The 12,338-nt window shown below is 43.6% G+C and overlaps 1 protein-coding gene across 1 annotated transcript in view; it reads right to left on the minus strand.

Moving 5' to 3' along the window:
• wnt5b (wingless-type MMTV integration site family, member 5b) overlaps positions 1-12,338 on the minus strand; it is a 68,558-nt gene that overhangs the window by 31,444 nt on the left and 24,776 nt on the right. The gene's annotated exons all lie outside the window — the stretch shown is intronic.

Below are 12,338 nucleotides of genomic sequence, written 5' to 3' on the forward strand. Positions count from 1 at the left end.
ACACACACACACACACACACACACACACACACACACACACACACACAGAGGGTTGCCAGACCAGTCAGTAGCCATTGTCTGTCTTTAGAAGTTAGGAAGGCAGGTTCTGGTGGGGGATTTTTTTTTTCTTTTCCTCTCTTTCTCCTCCTCTTGTTCAGTCACGCATACCAGATCCGAGACCAGGCAGGAGACCACCCCCCCCACGCCTTACAAACACACACACACACACACACACACACATTTGAGCATTCCACACCATCATTCAAAGCATTTAAGCACTCTCCCTCCCCTGACTCTGTCCATGGGGATTTGGGGATAAAGGCCAGCAGAGGGATTGTTGACCACAGGGACAGAGGGAGACAGAAAGAAAGAGGACACACACACACACACACACACACACACAGAGAGAGAGAGAGAGAGAATGTCAGTGTTTGCTGTTTCTTAACTTTGCTTTAGCTGGCCTTTGGTCTTGTGCAATAACTCTGCAATGAGTGCACACTAAGATGTGAAAGATTTGTCTGTGGCATCCCAGAAACATCTGAAAATCAGTCTGGAACAACAGAAAGAATATTTTGTAGACGTAACAGTTGAGCTACGAATGCTTATGTATTTTGCCCATACAGTGCTCTGTGCCTCATAATGACTACCGACAAACATCGTCAATCTGCACGCCGGTCGGTTTGGTTGAATCCTGAATGCTGCATCAAGGCAACAAAGAGAAACAGAAGGGAAAGCTGTGCCACGTAGAAAGTCGGAGCTTAAATACTGATAAATGAACAGAGCGGTGGGAGGGGTACAACGTCGGCGATTGTTTCTTTATCATTTGACATTTGGGTCTGCAGACCTTTCCCAACAGATACAGGAGACTTAACGCGACAAGGTCACGTCACGCGCTTCTACAGAGAGGTCCGCAGGCCGAAATGTAGACGGACAAAGATACAATCAGCCGCATTCTAATGATAATGTGATACTTTATTAATCCCCATCGGGAAAATCTCTTTTTGTCTGCCACCCTCCACAGGGAGGTCAGAGGTCAGGCTCGGCTCCAGAACCCCACTGCTGGAGCTACCGGGGATGTGGTGTCTTACCCAAGGACACATCAGCGAGGCGGAGGGTTGTCATGTCTTTACGTTAGGTCACCTTGCCTCACTGTCCTCTCTCGCTGTGCAGTTTGTGAGTCCTTGGAGGTGGAGCGGGGCCACCTGCGAAGCAGCGATTCTAAAAGGATGAAACTCTTCTTTTGACGACACAATTCTCCCTGTGAGGGGAACGCAAAACCCCGTCCCTTGTTGTATAGGTTGCCGTCTCAATTTGCATTTTGAATACGGAGAGCTGATTGTGAATTAAGCTTTGGAGTTTCGCTTTTGTAATTGTACACTTTAGCACAGTTCCACTTTCTCTTTGTAAGAGTTACACACATTTAAACCCAGTAAATCCACTTTCCTGCAGATGAAATTCAGTTTTTGATTATGCCATCTGAATGTAGTTTTCGATTCAAGCACAGTTAAAAGAGGAGAGTTCGAAGAGGAGATTAATACCACTTTCACATATCTGTCCATTGAATGTGAAGTTGGAGCCAGGAGACGATTAGCTTAGCATAAAGACAGAAAGCAGAGGGGAAACACTAGCCTGGCTCTGACCAAAGGTTAAATAAAATTAAAAAATTAAATGGACTGAGCAAGGCTAGTAGTCTTCCCCCTGTACCTATTCTTTTATGCTAAGCTAAGCCAACCAGCTGCTGGCTTTACATTCATATCAATACATACATGAAATCAGTATTGATTTTTTTGTCTGACTCTCAGCAAGACAGCGAATCAGCATGTTTCCTAAAATGTCAAACTATTCCTTTAAGACATACTGGGCTCCGTCCAGGTGCTTTGGGGATCAAGTCTTACATCTGTAGAGTGTTTACAGTTTGTTGTGGAGATGACCAAATGTGTAAAATACCGCACGCTGATCAACACATTTATTAACAAAACGTTCCGGAATGACTCGTCCACTTGGCTCACAGGGAGAAATCAACAACTTGAGGAGGAGACAGAGAACTGTGTGGATGAATATTCCAACAGATTGAGCAAGGCACTAACGCTGCCAGGTTTGGGGTTTTGTTGTTTTCCTGTGTAACTCAAAGGTTTCACTGTGGCAGCCATACAAAACTCTGTGCCTTTTTAAAGTAGCTGCATGGGATCAAAGTGCTCACCAAATGGCTTTATCTCTGGAATATAACTCACTCTCAGTGCGAGTCACTCTTCCAACTCCCATATCCTGCCTGTCTGCATGATTGACGGCTCACAAACAAGTTAATTCAAAAGCTTACAGGCACCCAAATTCGACAAAAGGCCCACATCTCTGCCCCATATAGGACACTAACATGGGAAACAAAACCATTTCATGCTATAAATGCTGCTTTTGCGTTTGAACTCTGGTGTGTGAGTGAGTGCGCATTGGTCCCGTAAGTCATAAAAGTTGAACTGTGACTCGTCACGTTGTGCTCTGAACCACATTTCCTGTCGGGCTGGGAGGAACAGCAGTGTGTGTTTGAGAGTGTGTGTGTGTGTGTGTGTGTACGTGTGTGTTTTACTGCTATCATTAAAGGAATTGTTCACCATTAAAAGGGGAACTGGGGTTCTTCACAACAAAGCAGTAGAGGTATTAGCAGCAGAGTGTTACTGCCCTCCACCCCATTATCTCTCCGTCTTTGGCTGCAACTCCTTGTCTGCTGTGTTGTCTGTCTGTCCGGCCTGTGTTAGGCCTCTGCCTGTCTGTTTGTTGGCTTTCATCCTTTTCTCTTTTTCCTTTCAACTTATCTATTTCTAATTTTGAAGCTTTTCCTTCCCGTGTCTTCGATCTGTCTTTTTCTCTCATTCAGTACTCAACTCCTTACTCCTTCCTTCCACCTCTGACGTTATTTCTTTCACCCTCCTCGAATGCCTGTGGTCTCCCTCCTACTCCCTTTCTCTCTCTCTCTCTTCTTTCTCCTTCTCCCCCTCTCACCATTTCCATTCCTACCCTCCATCACCCCTCCTTCCTCATCTCTGCGGCACCTGGTGTTGAGGTGTCGCTGAGGTAGGCCTAGAGTAGACGGCTCTTTGAAGTCCCGGGGGCCCTGGGGGCTGTGTGTGTGTGTGTGTGTGTGTGTGTGTGTCAGGAAGCTTTTTTTATATAATCAGCAGCTCCATTCAAGAGCATTCGCGATGCTTTTGATTTGGGCGTCTCTAACGTTTAAACGACCTTCCCTGTGCAAGTGATTTTACATAATGTATTTCCTGATTATATATAGCAGGGCGATTTAAATCCCTATTACTAGTCTTTCTTTGCCTCTCAACCAATCAAAGCTGGACAGAAGGGATAATTCACGTTTAAAAAAAAAACTTAAGTAATGTAATGGGACAAAACTATACTTTTTTGTCTTTGTAAAATGAGCTTGATTAGATTCTATGAGCCCAATGGGATATGAAACGTAGATTTTCTAGTTAAATAAGACACCATTATAGTATGGTCATATTGTAACTTACTAGGTTTACGGCTGGAACAGTCGGAGTAAGAGGGGGGGGAGGAGCAGAGGAAAAATCACCTCTGTCCTGAAGTCTGCTATGGTCAGCACCCAACCTGGAGGGAGAGAAAGAGGGGGCGGTAAGGCAGAGAAAGAAAGAGGGAAAACCAGGGAGTGGTAAAAGAAAAAAGAGAAAGGAAAAAGAATCAAGGGAGAAACAGATGAGGTTGGAGAGAAAGAGAGGGAGAGAGACAGAGAGAGGAATCTGTGAGTCACTGTTTAACTGTGGGCTGCTAAAAGTCGGCTAGCCATGTTAAAATACCGTCTGGGCACAAACACACACACACACACACACACACACACACACACACCCACGCACAAACTCTTCCAAAATACAGAAATCTGCCTTATATTCAACAATGGCTGGCACAACACTCACCTACACTTAAACACACGCACACACACACACACACACACACTAAAAGTTAAAGCTAAAGTCCTGCTTCTACCTCTCTCAGACGTCGCTGCCCAACACACCAGCTAATTATTTTCAGTGGGACACCAGGCACGCACACACCTCAGCTGCACATTCCTCAGAAAGTAATGAGCTGCTTTTCTACAAAAGGTAAGAAGTTAGGCGAAGGTCAGAAATCCTTCTCACCATTTCAGAAAGTCGAACTCTGCAGCAAAGGAGGAACAATTACGTCATCCTACCCCAAAGTGATTAACTATGATTTTTCTCTGAAGATGAAGTAGGTGGATCACAATTAGCTTGTTCTCTACAAGAACAACCCACAGTGTGGTTTGAACTGCAGTTTAGGCAACATGATTGTCCTCCTTCAGCTGACTCTGTGATGTCATGTTAACATGCTCACAACGATAATGCGAGCATGTTTATAACAACCATCTGAGGTTAGCATCGTAGCATGCTAACATTTGTTAATTACCACTTAATGGAAAGTACGGCTGAGGCTGATGGAAATGTCCTTCGTTTTGCAGGTATACGTGGTCATAAACAGAAGTACCGGGTAAATTAAAACCTGACGATGAAGCTATGAAAAGTCATCATCATAACAGCCTAGCTAAAAACACCGTCACAAGGCACATGAGCCCAAAATGACGTGTACGACTGTTTGTTTTTGTGGGATGAACAGTCAACGTCCAAAGATATTCATTCACAAAATTCTCACATTTGAGAAGCTGTAAACGGTGAATGCTGATTAATCACTAATCAAAATAGAATCGTTTCAAAGCTATTTCCCAGCCTCTCGACTGGAGAACCCTTCATTCATTCGCTCCTCTGGGTGTTCAGCTGCTTGTTATTCTATCAGGTCATTTACTGCTGTAGGCCTTTTTCTCATTAGGCAACAGACGCAGATATTAATCCATCGCACGCCAGCATCACAGCTATATTAGCAGAGATTCGTCTCTGTATTAGCGTGATAGAGATCCTCAGACTTTTTCTTCAATATTTATCCCGTTAGTATGAGCCACGTCGCTTGAATCATCATTGTTTTTACATTTTATACCCCTAGCATTAGCCGCTCTGTGCAGTTTTGCGTGATCAATGTTGGATCCAACGGATTGGATGAGAATACAGCGGACTAAATCTGTCATTTGGAACCATAAGACCCTGCTTCATTGACAATGAAACCATGGACGTTGTCGCTGAATCTTTTATAAAAGCCTCAGCAATTACAATGGAAAACTGAGAATTATGCAGCATGTGATGTTGACTTCTGCTCCATATTCCCGCTTCATTCGACAGTACCCAGCAGAGAACGACAGGAGAGGACGGACAGGGAGAGAGAGAGAGAGAGAGAGAGAGAGGAGGGGATGACATGTGGGTTCTTTTTGGCTTTCTTTGTCTCGATATGAAACCACGTGAAGCTCTGACAGGAATGTGACAGATACCTGCAATGTCAAAAAAAACCCCGACAGGCTCGCACCCATTCTAATTTGTCAGGTGAGACAGTGTTTTGGTAGCGTGGGAGGTGTGGCGCGTTTGTGTGTGCTTGTCTTCCTGTCTGTGCATAATACATGTACGTAGACACTCGGTGGCATCTGTGCATCTCTGTACCTTCCTGTCAAGCTCAGCTTGTCATTCAAGCACCAATAAAGAGAAACTTTTTCCTTTCTCTTCTACTCGGTTTAAAATTTGTCATGCAGAGGAAACGGACAGAAAGGGAGACAGAAAGCTGCAGCAACATGTTTGACAGGAAACGCTGTGTGTTGGAACAGAGAGATTTCACTACGTTAACAAGGAGGGCCTTTTTTTGGGTAGATGTTTGGAGTGTTTGGAGGACAACAGTGTGGAGGGAAGAAAAACAGCAGGCAGAAGGAACATGAGATGGAGGTTGAAGCTGGATTCCTATCTAAACCCTCAGGGTTGGACTAGCTTCACCCAAAAACCAAACCCCACATTGACAGGAATTCATTATTTGATGATGATACAGCATCATTCACTTGAGATACGTTGTGGGCCACTGGCAAAACACAGCTGTTAAAGGAATAGATTGAACTTTTGAGCTGACACAACGTTGTGTGTGTGTGCTTCTTGAGAAAGGATAGAAAATGTCTTCTGTCATAGTTCGTAGGCTATGCAGGGCTCAGACGTGCTCGGGTCCCAACACCAGCTCTCAAATGTCTCAAACTGCCCACTGAGAGGCTACAAACTATGTTCACAACACATAGTTGTATATAATCAGCGTTTATATTTCCTTACACAAAAAAATGAGAAGAGAAATGTCAGTTTGTTTAAAAATGAAATGTGATTTGTCAACGTTTGATTAGGTTGCATTGAAATTTAATAACCTTTGGAGCCCTAAAATATTAATAATTTTAAACAGGCGTGACCGTACTGCAATTGTGAAAATCAGATGAACAAAACCGACACAAATTGTTTGAATTATTAGTTTTCATAACGGGATCATATAAATTGGAGGAATTATACGCCACAGAAAAGAAGACGCAGCGTTTCACATGCTCTAAGTTAGACCAATTATATCAATAAACTGATATACTGTATACTGATAAATAAAGTGAAGGTCTGAACTTGTCTGCACCAGCACTGCATTTGATTGAGCCCGAGAGTTAGGTCACTTTCCCTTCAATCCAATTAACCCAGGAAGTGGACATTCAAACCATAAGAAAATCCCCATCAAAAGGTTATTTAATATTCAATCTATAAAGGCATTATTGAGACAGAGTAGTGCGCTTATCTGCCAGTAAATGAATTACAGTTTCAATTTGCATGTTGAGTGAATTGAACTGAAAGTGCTTCAGACCCAGAGCGTCCACCAGAGCCGTGGTGTGCCTGCTGATAACCAGGCTGCCATTTCAGGATTTGGCATAAGCTAGATTTACACTTGTGCAAAAATAAGGTCCATTCTTTTGATTGACCGATAGGTGTGAAGATCTGTAAGAAGTCTGTCAGCTCGGTGAGCTCTGTCTGCCACACGATGATGCTTGAATGTTCTGAATCTGAACTATTTAAGATAAAAGAAACCTTAAAAAGACATTTTCTAAACTTCAATAGACCTGCTGGGCGTTTCAAAGAGGGGACTTCAAACCATGTAAACTCAGACAGATGGTTTTAAAAAAATCCATTATTACAGCCTCACTTTGCTTCCATACATGTGTTTTAATTTCTGAAAAGCATTTGAGGCATGCAACGTACAGTAAATGCAGCACATGTGCTAAAGACTGCACTCAGATGTGTGCCAGCAGCTGAACCTTCCTCACCTCATCTTTCCACTGCTGCTTCAACAGATGTGATCGGACTTTTAAAGAAAAGAAAAAAACAACCTTTGTTTGCTACTTGAACAGCGCGTCTCTAATATTGAATCTTGGTTGTGAAGTCAGTCCTGACCTGAGGAGTGTAAACTCAGTCCCTCACGCAACCAGCCTCCATAATTCAAACAAAACAAAATAAACTTACAGAGAAGCAAAGCAAAAAGGAAGAAAGGAGAAAGAGCAGGACAATAACGACGCTTATGATCGTAGCCTTAAGAGAGTGAAAAAGAAAAGAGTGAGATAATTGAGTGTTTGTGTGAGGAAGAGACTTAAAAAATGGAGAGAATAAAAGAGAGAGGCATTGTGAACAGAGACATGGGGAGGTGGAGTGAGAGAAGATAAAGAGAGAAAGTCAGGATGGAATACAAAGAGGGCGTGTGTGTGTGTATGTGTGTGTATCTGCCGTCCCCAAGGTCCTTCTAGCTGTCTTCTCCTATTGATTAGTTCTTATTGATCTGGACTGGCACACACACACTCACCCACACCCACACACACACACACACACACACACACACACACACACACACACACACGGTTGACTTGATTGAGCCGGGCTTTGACACAGGGGACACAGGGGTACATTGTTAACACACGTGCAAGCATGAGCATACACCCACACATGCAATCCTCTTATCATTTTGCCTCTTAAAATGACAACCATCTTCTCTCTGACACACACCCACACACACACGTCAACACTGTTTGCTCATGTGCATTGTCTGTCTGGCACACAGACGGGAGATACAAGGAGAATCTGCGAGACAGACCGTCGGTAGAAAACTCAGCGTACAAACCTTATTAATAAATCTCGCCTGTTTGCCATATGTATGGTTTGGATGTTACAGAGATCAGTTTAGCTTGAATGAAGTTGAACCTAAATTGAAAGCGCCTGTCATCAAAATCTCTGTATGGATCACGTGACTACTTGTATGTGAAAGGGTTTTCTCCTGAGACAAACCTATAAAGAGTAGTAGCACTAGCTCCTTGGGGACTCCACTGGTTTGATTCACTCTCAGCACTCTCTATTTCCCCCCCAACAGGCAGCTGTTTTCAGCAATAAATAAAAACGTCATCTCCTCCCTGCTCGTCACATTTTGTCGTTTGGAAGTGTTGCATTCTATCTTGACGCAGGAGGTTTGCACATGGTAGCGTTCTAACACATTGTTATATTTGTGAAACAGTTCCGGTTGGGTTCAGGCAACAGAAACAACGTCGGTAGGGGTTAGAAAAAAAGATCACGGTTTGGTTTAAAATAAGTAAGTCAGTCACGTAACTTAAGCTGCAGATGTAACGTCATGTGACTCATGCGGCGTAGCATCACGTGACATTACATGGTCAGTGAAAATAACTCACTCACTCTCGTGGTCCCGGGGTTAACCCACTATGGCCCAGGCTCACACAAAAGGGCAGATCGTGGAGACCAAAAACAGAGCCAAAAAGAGAGTGAATATTGGATTTATTCAGGTGACTGGAAACTTAATTTCAAATGAATACTGGAAGTGTAAACGGGCAACGGTTTGCTAACTACCATGTGTTTTGCAAAAAGCTATTGTGTCGCATTATGTTCTCAAGCCGTTGTTTCCAAAACTTTTGGGTCACAAAACATTAGCTTTCAGTTACAGACAGCTGCAGCAACAGTAGCCTGAAGCCAGCACCAGCAAGTAGCAGGGATGAGACTGGAGGGTCAATGGTGCAAATCCCCAGACCGGCTGGGAAAATGCAGTGGATGCGAATCTCCCCTCCTTCACATGTAAAAAAAAAAAAAAAAAAAACATACAGTCAAGTCAAGGTGCCCTTGAGCAAGACACCTCACCTCCAACTGCTCCTGAGCTGCTCAGCGGCAGCTGCAGAAGACTGCGTTTGTTCAGAGCAGCCCCCAGTGTGACTGCGTGGAGCTGTGTGAAGGTGAAGAGGGACGAGGCTGATAAAGAGCGCCGTCCGCTTGTTCCGTCTTCACAGTGACGAGAGGGAGAGGACATAGTGTGGAGAAATGCCTTTAAAACAAGCTGGGCACATTCGTCTGCTCATCAACAGCCCTCTAACGAGGAGGTTTTACTTGACGTGACCAGAATGATGCATGATGGGACCTGGTGGCAGGTGCCCTGAGACAGATCAATATGTATACACCAAATGTATATACACACCACACACACAGATACAGTCTCACATCTCTTACTTTATTTGTCCTTCATCCAGGCTCTGTGCTCGACTTGCTTTAACCCTCTTTGTCTCTGAATCAGGAGAAACGTCTCTGTCTGCCTCCTCTCTTACTCTTTTGTGTGCATGCAGACACACACACACACACGCACACACACACACACACACACACACGCACACACACACACACGCACAGCCTGCCTTCTGCTGCTGTGATGGCTCCGAGCTGTCAAAACATCCTTGCTTTCCCTCCCTCTCTCTCACCAAAGCAGCCTGACTGAGCTTGTCTATGCAGGTTCACAGAGACTGCTGTCTATCCACCTTCACTCTCTCTTTCTGTCTTCTTCCTCTCTGCTGCATTTGTGTATCTTAGCATCTTGATTTCGCTTTCTCTATCCGTCACTTGCTGTCTTTTTCTACACCGGGATCTGCATATATATATATATATATATATATATATATGTATATATCTGTAAATGTATGTAATTTTTCTGGTATATAATGTCATTAATCAAGATGTGTGAACTAAATGCAGTATGTCTAGCTTTTATAATGCTGCATACTGGCTCTTAACCTGTTGAGGTTTACACACAGGTCATGTCCACATTGAGGCAGGTAAATCCAGTTTAGTATAATTTTGAAAATGCTGTTTACATGTGAAAACAACGTGCATTCACACTCCATACACTGAAAAAGCAAAAGTGTTCCATCATTTTCTCCACCTGTCTTGTGCTTCAATATAGTTGTAAACTACAGTAACAACCAATGTAGTTGTTCTTGTCGACATATCTAATTGTCAGTTTGGCATGGTTAACAGAAAGGTCCTGCATCCATCGAAATCATTATTTTATTCTGGCAAAGTCGCCTTACAGCATGAATGCAGGAACAACATCTGTGCCGTGTGATTGGCTACAAGATGAGTGGTCTCTGAGACAGCTGGTTTCTTCTTTCTGTTACATAGAAAAGGACAATGTCTGAGTAGATGTCTTTATTGTCCCTTATTCTTGAGAGCAACTTTTAGGTGAATGTGGCTGGAAGTCCAAAAATGCAGAAAGATGTGTTTCTCAAATTTCTAAAACTTGTGTGACACATTCTGGTCATTACAACCCATTTCCTTGTCATCTGTCAAAGCTATGGAGTCTTGTTGAAACCTGTCATGCTTATTAAAAAGGAATCTCTGTCTTAAATTGTCTTTGAAGGCGGTTTTTCTGCTGCAATATTCACTTTCCTAGACATTTCCCAAGATCAAAACCAAAGAAAACACATACCCATCCCATCAAACCACATGCCAAGAAAGAAAATCAATTTGTTGCTCCCAAAGTGAAAAACACTCCTCTAGTTTCTAACATATCCATGTCCATTAGTCTACAGCTAGTGTAGAGGATACTGGTGAATTCATCCCACAAGGAAACAGTACAGTAACAGGTTAACAGTGAAAACAATGTTACTTCTTTTTAAAACATGGTTTTGTGGTAAAATATGTTTCTGTCTTCTTCTACGGGTCTTTTGCTGCCCCCCCTCCCCCTAGTTTCACACAAACACACACTCAGAGAGCTGTGTGTTTGGCCTGCAGGGTGTGCACAGCGGGGGGAATCAACCGTATGGCAGACATGAGGACGGAGCCAAATCTGGCTCGTACACATGGTGTGTGGCCGTGCTGCCCTGTGTGTGTGTGTGTGCATGTGTGTGCATGTGTGTGTGCGTATGTGTTGTTGAAGGCAGCCTGCACTTAAATATATATCGGGGGCAGTGGTTGCCTTAAGGTAGGTGGTTTTCACCGGAAGGCTACCAAACGAACGAATGAAAACCACTCTCCATTCCCCTCACCAGCTACTGTCACTGTGCCCTTGAGCAAGGCACTTAAGCTGCTACTGCTTCAGCACACCAAAGTAAATGCTGATCTAGGAACAGAGCAAGACCGGGCAGGCAGTCAAATGATCAGACAGGTTATAAACAATCCAACAGTTTAGTCGGATATTCCAAACCACTGTAATTGGAGATAAAATGGTTTAATAATCCTTTACGACACAGGAAAAGTGTGCTTTAGTGCTTAGTATTGTTCTGATTAGTCTGCATGCTGACTGTGTTATACACTGCTTATACTGTTCAATTCCATGTATTGTGTATGTGACTGTGACGAGGGTATACGTGTGTCTAATGTCGAAACATCTCTTGTGCCAGTAAGCACAGGATACGCATGTGTTTCTGTGTGCTCGCGTCCATGTCCGTGTCATCGCATGCCGCCTACATGAAAACATGCATGTCATTTAATTGTGCATGCGTGTGCATACGCCGTGTACTGCGTGTGCTGCCAGCATGTGAACACACATCGAGCGCATTAGTGTGAGAGCGTCTTGGCTCGTGGTGGTTTTGTCAGTGCTTGAAAATCATTTATTCATGTTTCATTCTCTCCACTCCAGCCATTTGTGTCTTGCATGCGTGCTCTAATAGATGTTCTTTGCTTACATGTGTAGCTAAAAGTTAGGCTATCATGTCGGTATCTTTAAATTGCCTGTTTATGTTCTCCTTACTCTTCTCTTTCGAACTTTTTCCTTTTAAACCTCTCCAACACTCCTCTTCACCCTCACTCCCTTCCTCCTTGCCATATGTCCTCTCCTTGACTGCCCTAAATATCTGTGTCTCTTCATCTTTTTCCCTCTCGTGACTCTTGTGTGGAGAGGTTAACCATTCATGCAGCGTTTCTCACCCTGTGCGAGTGTGTCTGTGTGTGGGGGGAGATTTTTAAAAATGCATATATTCTATAAGAGGGAGGAGGAAACAGAGCGTGGTGAAAAGAAAAATACAGCCTCTGTGTGTTGTGTCAGTCGAGTTGACATCTGATCTTGCTGAGTATGGTAAAGAAGAAAGTGCTGAAAGTACTCTGTGTGTGGGG

Source organism: Anarrhichthys ocellatus, unplaced genomic scaffold (assembly GCF_004355925.1).
Source record: "Anarrhichthys ocellatus isolate YVR2014 unplaced genomic scaffold, GSC_Weel_1.0 scaffold21, whole genome shotgun sequence".
Lineage (NCBI taxonomy): Eukaryota > Metazoa > Chordata > Actinopteri > Perciformes > Anarhichadidae > Anarrhichthys > Anarrhichthys ocellatus.